Source organism: Scyliorhinus torazame, chromosome 1 (genome assembly GCF_047496885.1).
Source record: "Scyliorhinus torazame isolate Kashiwa2021f chromosome 1, sScyTor2.1, whole genome shotgun sequence".
Taxonomy (NCBI): Eukaryota; Metazoa; Chordata; class Chondrichthyes; order Carcharhiniformes; family Scyliorhinidae; genus Scyliorhinus; species Scyliorhinus torazame.
This window is the reverse complement of record NC_092707.1, coordinates 202,127,536-202,135,652: the sequence shown is the minus strand read 5'-3', so window position 1 is coordinate 202,135,652 and position 8,117 is coordinate 202,127,536.

The window sequence follows — 8,117 nt, the reverse complement described above, 5'->3', positions numbered from 1 at the left end:
AACCCTGAGGAATTTGCGGTCGCAGCGACCAGCAGCAGTAGAGTGGGACAGTGTCCCATTTGGGAGGAGGAAATCCGGAAATATCTCAAGGGCAAAGGATGGCCCCTGTGGAATGATTTCTGCGATAACGATGAATCAGGTCCCGGAAGTATAGGGCATACTTGGTGAAAGAACTTGAGCGAGATACACAAAAAGAGCTTGGGAAAAGCTTGCAAGCCGATGGCAATCGTGTCCTGTTTGGCACAATTGCGAGGCACAGAGGAGGTCGTCAAGACGCTCCGCAAAGAAGTTGAGGGCATACATCAGATGAGTAAAGTCGATGTGAGCGAAGTTGAGAAAGAGAATTTAGAATTAAGAGGAAATTGGCAGCAAAGGATGAAAAGGTGGCTGATGCCAAACGGGGTCACCAGACTTGTCTGGCGCATTTAAGCAGTTTCCAGTCACAGTATGAAAAGGCCTATCAGGACACGCAACGTGCAGTCCTGGTAAGAAAAGAGACAGAAAAACAGGTAGAGACGCTACAGAAACAATGTAGTGATCTCAAGGCAGCCTTGAGAGCGCTCCACGCTGCAACCACAGAACAAAGACAGAGCACCATAGACCATGCAAAGTACCGGAAGCAGATTGCAGAGCTGCAGTCACTGTTTTCAGTTTAGAAAGGATTTCAGGAAACCTTTGGGGAAAAGTTAGACCAGGAAGACGGCCCTGATTGGGAAGGGTTACAAGAAACAGCGCAGAGATATGTTCAGGGAACATGTACGCAGGGAAAGACCCAAAAGAAAAAGCACCCCAACCCCCCACACAGCAGGTAGTTCACGCTCCAATGAACCCTGTAACCACCCACCGCACAGCCACATCGGACGATGTGGAATTTCTATATTCCACCCCCTTAACAGTGACCCAATTACGGGACGCGTGCGAGAAGATCACACCGTTCCTCCCCGCCTCAGACCCCCACCATTTCTTTGCCACAGTTAGACATCAGGCGAACATGTACGGCCTGGATGAGCGAGAGCATGTGAAGCACATGGTTTTAAGTTTAGATCCGTCGGTAGCAGCAGCCCTTCCCGACCCACAGAACGTAGGAGGAGGCACCCTTGCAGAAATGCATAATGCGATCCTGGATGCGATCGGGTATAACCGGGGTGACCCCGTAGATGGCCTCAACAAATGTAGGCAGAATAGATCTGAGCACCCCACAGCGTTTGCTGGGTGCCTGTGGATTCACTTTGCAGCAGTCTTCGGAGACGTCGACCGTGCCTATTTGTCCCCGGACAAAATGGCCAAATGGACCCGGACCCTTATCTCCCATGCCACAGAAACAGGACAGAAAGCCTGTACGAGTTATGATCCCTCAGAGGAGGCCCATAACGAGAAGTGGGTAGTTAAAAGATTGTCCCGTGTTTGGGAGCAATCTGTTCAGAGCAAACCCACGGTTAAAAATAGCGAGGAAAAGCAGGCCGGCGCAGATATGCAGGCAGTAAAAACAACACACCAGAACCCCGCATGGGTGAATGAGGGAAAGAACAGCCCCCCATTCCAGTCACTAGAGTGTTACAACTGCAGACAGTTGGGACACTTCGCCAAAGAGTGCAATGGCCCTAAAAAGCCACAGAGAGCCCAACAGACAGGCACTCTAATTAAGAAAAAGGCAGAGCCCATCCATAGCGTTAGCGCCCGTTCGGATCAGACGGACTTGACCGGAACGGGACTGACGGTGTTCGGGCTCCCCCAGTTGGGTCTGCGACACCCTTTGGGATAGGTCAGGACGACCCTTAGTCGCAGCGAAAATTCGGGGACAGCCAATCGAATTTCTTTGGGACACAGGAGGGTCCCGCACCACCATAAATTCCTCTACCATGTTTCAAAAAGACACGTGGCCCACTACAGCCACTATCACCCTCAGCGGCTTTACAGGCCACTCACAGCAGGGACACATCACAGCCCCTGTACCCATTCAAATCGGAACCATCACCACCAAACACCCCGTGGTTTTAGTAGACCTGCTCCACACAGCAGAACACATTCTGGGAATTGACTTCATGAATTCCCACCACCTTTCATTCGATCCAGTCAACCAGTGTGTCTGGAAGATGGCAAAATCTGCTAGAGCCCCCGCAACGCTCAACATCGGCGAATATATGAACAAAATTAGCGCCGTAGGCAAATTTTGGTTCAACCCGACCACGCTTAGTACGGACAAGCAGGTTAGGGCAGTCCTGCAAAAGAACAGGGCAGCATTCGCGACCCACAAGCACGACTGTGGACGGATGACTGGCTCCGTACAAGTAACAGGACCTGACCCTAGACCCCAAAAACAGTACGGGTTTCCCCAAGATGCAGAGGGAGAAATCTTAAAAGTAATAGAGAGCTTATTAGAGCAGGGCGTACTTAGATCAGTAGCCTCCACTAATAATGCCCCGATTTGGCCTGTGAGAAAGCCCGATGGATCATGGCGACTCACCATTGATTATCGGGAACTCAACAAAGTCACCCCGCAGCAGCCCCCACAGCAGCAACAAGTCCCGAGGCCATGCTCAAGCAGAGACTCAATTCCCGCTACTTCACGGCTTTGGACATCAGTAATGGATTCTGGTCCATTCCATTGGCAAAGGCGTGCCAGTATAAATTTGCCTTCAACTTTAAAGCACAGCAGTACACGGGACATGCCTTCCACAAGGATTCCACAACTCCCCCTCCATTTTCCATCGACAGCTGGCAAATGGATTAGCAAAATTCTCTCGCCCCGAATGTCTGGTACAGTACGTAGACGACCTACTACTGCAGACAGACACCAAGGAAGAGCACATTGAGCTTCTGTCCGAACTCCTGGAACTATTACATTCAATTGGTTGTAAAGTCAACCCCAAAAAGGCCCAGATTTTGGAAGAAAAAGTGGTATATTTGGGAACAATTATCACGCACGGTAAACGCGAGATCGAGCATAAAAGGATTGACTCGATCGCTAAATTGCCCCTTCCCCAGAACGTTTCAGCCCTCCGGTCGTTTTTAGGACTGGTTGGCCACTGCCGAAACCACATTGGTGGTTTTGCCAGCAAGGCAGCGCCTCTCTCAGACCTCCTAAAGAAAGGATCCCCCTGGGAATGGCTTCCGCAGCATACGGATGCTGTGGACTCTTTAAAACAGGCACTCATAGCAGCCCCGCACTACAAGTTCCAGACCCGCTTTCCCCTTACGCCATAGAGGTAGCAACAACAGACCGCACCCTTTCAGCCGTGCTCCTCCAGGAATGGCACGACCAGTTAAGACCCGTGGCTTATGCCTCCCGACTTTTAGATGCTGTGGAGCAGGGATTTTCAGCCTGTGAGAGGCACCTGCTCGCAGTTTTCTGGGCAGTCCAGTACTTTTCATATATTACCGGACTGAACCCCATTTCAATTCTGACCGAACACACCCCCACCCAACTTTTACTGGACGGACGACTCAAGGACGGTACATTAAGCCAAATAAGAGCAGCCAGATGGACCCTTCTCTTGCAGGGACATCACAGTAAAAAGGACAAAGACACACACCTACTTAGCAGACAATTTACAGTACCCCGGAACCCCCCATGAATGTGAGATTATCTCTCTACACCACAATACAGGCCCCTTTATCGCTAAAACATCCCCCAGAAAGATAGGAAATTCATCTCAGAGCCCCCCGCACCCGGACACGTGTGAGCCCATTAAGATTTATGTGGATGAATCTTCCACAGTCTTAGATGGGCAGCGGATAACAGGTTGCGGGATCTTTGTCGAGGACGCGCAGGGACGTGCCCTCGAGGAAATATCGTTGAAACTACCCGGACACTTAGGCGCGCAGGCAGCAGAGCTTGCGGCCATTGCATATATAGTTGAGCACCCAGATTCCTTCCCCAGCCCAGCAGACATATACTCGGACAGCCTCTATTTCTGTAACAGCCTTACGGAATTTCTGCCCCTGTGGGAAGCAAGAGGATTTGTTTCCGCAGGTGGGAAACCCCTCCCCTCAGCCCCATTACTCCGCCAGATTTTAGAAAAAGCCCAGAACAGGACTTTTGGGATCATAAAAGTCCGCAGCCACCATTGTTCCTCCCCCCCCTGGAAATGTAAAAGCCGACGCACTGGCTAAGGCAGGTTCCAGACATGGGTATTTTTGGAAACCCCCGAAAGTGCGCCAGTGAGTGCAGTTCAGGTCACACAGACTAGAATCGAGGATCTAGTAGAGGCCCAAAAGCAGGACAGCAATCTCTTGGAGATTGTAAAAGGAAAGTATCCTGCCTCATTTGAGAGGTTTACAAACACACTGACCACACATGACGGTGTGATGTGAAAGGACACCCTTTATGTGGTTCCTGAACAGGACAGGAACCAATTGATTTGTTTGTTCCATGACGGTCATGGACACCAGGGAATCGATCCCACTACAGCCCATCTCAAACAGCTTTGTTGGTGGCCAAATTTAAAGGAAGATGTAAGCCATTACATAGAAAATTGTCTTATCTGCGTGCAGAACAACCCCGATAGATACGCCAAAAAGGCCCAACTCAGCCACGCCCGACCCGTTCATGGCCCCTGGACTAACCTCCAGATCGATTTTATAGGTCCATTGCCCCCTTGCAGGAATGGCTATAAATATGTACTTGTGGTCATAGACACATTTACAAAATGGGTGGAAGCATTTCCAACCCGCACAAACACTGCAAAAACCACAGCCAAGATTCTAACCCACCACATTTACAAGATGGGGACTCCCCCGCAGCATTGAATTGGACCAAGGTTCTCATTTTACGGGACGTGTCATGCAGAACGTCCTCACGATATTTGGCATCACCCAAAAATTCCACATTGCATACCAACCATAGTCAAGTGGTATCGTGGAGCGCATGAATCGGACCCTAAAAACCACCCTCAGAAAAATGGTCCAGCAGAACAACACCACTTGGGACTCAGTCCTCCCTTTTGTGCTGATGTTTTTGCGTAACACTATTTCTACATCCACAGGTTACACCCCACACACTCTCATGACCGGACGCCCCATGAAAGGCACAGAATACTTGTTAGGTTTAGACCTGACCAGCCCCGAAGTAACGGCCCTCACCCACGAGAAAGCCGTGGAGCAATTAGTTGCAAATGTTAAAACGGCTCAGTTAGCAGCCGCAGTAAAATAGGGCACGAAAGAGAAACAGAGCAAGGCTTGTTTCGACAAGACCATGCATGCAACGGAGTACGATATCGGACAGCAAGTGATGCTGTCTGTATGTAACCCCAGCACATTCCTGTCACCTAAATACTCGGGTCCGTATTCCATTACGGATAAAGTAAGCCCATCCGTTTACAAAATCAAGTACCCCAATGGTAAGACTGCGTGGTTTCATATTAACTAGTTGAAGGTTTATGGAGCACAGTCGAACCACGCCCACCACGTCATGCTTGACGCAGCAGACCACACCCCGCCCACAGCCAACGTAACCTGACCAACCCCCACCACGTCCAGCCCAGCCACGGACTCGACCTCAACTCCACCCCCGAAATATTCACTCCGCCCCGGAACACCCACAGACTGCAGCAGCAGAGACAGCGACTGTGACTTGGGCAATAGCCACAGCACACCTCCCTACTATCCCCATGCAACCGGACCCACACCCAGCGACTCCGACTACGATCCAAGTGATCCCTTCCTGATCACTTTCCTGAACAAACCCCACCACCGACCACCGGACCACACTGACGACCCCGATTTTATCCCCACACAATTAGGCACCAATTATTGGCACCGCGACAACTCATACCGACTCGTCCGCAACGACGAGAGCGACCCCAACTCACACCATGCAGCCCTTTCAGCCCTAATCCACTCCAGAGTTTGGCACCCGGGAGAAGAGGACGACCTTGGGTCTGACTCCCAAACCGCCAACCCCTTTGTGATCCTGTTCGCAACCGAGAACTGAGGTGTCCACATGATGTTTTAAAGGAACCGCTTGGGAAACGCGTTGTCCTTTCTGATGGAACCTGCAGAATGTTTTATGATGTTAGTAAGTTTGTTACATGTTGTTTGTCCGACAGGAGAATTTTTCTCACTGCCACACGCCCATTCAGCAGAAACGTCTGAGGACTTGCCCTCAGAGACCCACCGTTGCCAGACGCTTGTTCAGCGGAACTAGCTTGTCTGCAGATACTGGTCAACAAACCACACGCTTGTTCAGAGGAACTAGCTTTTCAGCTGATACTTGTTCGGGTATCAGACGCCCGATCGTAACTGCCCTTCTGGTTCGAAGGATAGAACCACTATGGCAATCTCACCATGATGACTACATTTTTGCCCGTTCTTGTCGGTTGCTCAGGCAGTGAAGAAACAGTGTGAGACCCGCCCTGCCTGAGGACCTCCCCGTTGGTCAACTACGCTCGGATAGGGGAGATACGGCATTGGTAGCCGTCCTACCCGGGGACTCCATCCAAATCTTACCCGTCGCGGCCCATACGCACCTCATTTGGCATTTTTCATTTCAAAAAGTTTTGTTTGTTTAGGGAACCTTTAGGTTGCCCACCATCTGCTATTTACATCCTGGAACATTGGGATTGTAACTCAGCACTGGTTCATGATTGGGAAGTGTGCCGTGTCCTAAAATTTGTATTTTGAAAAAAAAAAAATGAGGGAGTCACACATAGTGACCAATTATAAAGGGAATAGTTGGCACCAAGGGACAGACACACTAGAATTCGAGATATTAAACAAAGATAGTTACAGATACTATGCTTGTTTCTACAGAACTCCAGAAGCTCCAGGACCGGAGAAAATACAGAGAAGAGAAGAAAGAGAAGGAAAGGGAACAGCCATGAGGACTTCCTTCAAGTGGATCATCCTTGTGCTTATGGATATTTGGTTGCGCGTGACCGCGAACCCCATGACTTCAAACCCCCCAGCCATTAATGTTTCACTGCCCCACAGTACCCAGAGCCCAGTAACCAGCGACACTGCATCTTCTTGGTGTGCCAGGTTCATAACCTGGTACTCCCTGTCTTATGTGATCGAAGCACTGTTAGCGTTGGCGATACCCTGCTGTGTAGTGCAGACTATGCGCCTACGTAAATGGAGAAGGAGAGCCTACCGCGCTCGAACCCCGGTATATCGGACCAGATCCCCTATATTCGGTTACGACCAGACCCCCGACCCCCTCGATCTATAATAAAATAATAAAGTGCATTCACCTGCGTTTATTGTTGTTGTTGTAAATAAAGAGATGTAAAAAACTTTTTCATGAGAAAAAAAATTGTATGATCCTGAGATTGACTGCCAAGCCAGGAAAGACTGTATGAGATGCTGTGATTTTTGTTGTATGATTGAGGAAGGTAGGATAATGGAATGTTTAGCGAGTGTAGTATATTAAGGATAAATTAGAGGTTCCAAGTTTGTTGTTTTGTAATGCATGTCCCTGTCTGACATAGTGCCCTTAGAATTGTTAGTTAAAAAATTTTGTGCACAGCTAAGGCCAGTGCAGAGGCCATGTAGGAGGTGTCCCCCCCCCCGGTCAGGGAATGGAAAGTAACAAAAAATGATGTGATCCTTGACGCTTCACGTTAGGATCACAAGGAGGGTATGTAGCCATGTAAAATGGCTAACTCCCGATTACAATGGCCAAACCCCGATTTAACAGGGTGAACGGAAGAGGCTGATGGGAAAATCAGCCAACTGGACTCAAACAGACAGCTGCAGGTAAAACAGTGTATTCGCCTTTGGGGAAGCCAGACCGAATCGATACCTGCAGCCATCAACATAACAACACCCCAGCCATCTGCATATTAATCAGCAATCCCCGGGAACAATTGATACAAAATAGACACACCAAGCCAACCCAGACCTTTCGGCGCCAGCAGGAGCTGATACAAAGAGAGGTAAACGACCACCCCTCGATCAAGGAATCGCTCCAGCATTGGAGAATATCGAACCAAATGATTGGGACCAAGTCCAATCACTTGGAACCAGGTACAAGATCCGCCCCGAGAGGCGGGAAGCCCCTGGGGACTATAAGAACAGGGGCCAAGTTCAAATCGACCCTTCTTATCCTCTCCGCACCCTTCGAGACCCTTCTGCAGAGAATGTAGGTTTTACTCCAATGATCGCTACGAGATAGGCAC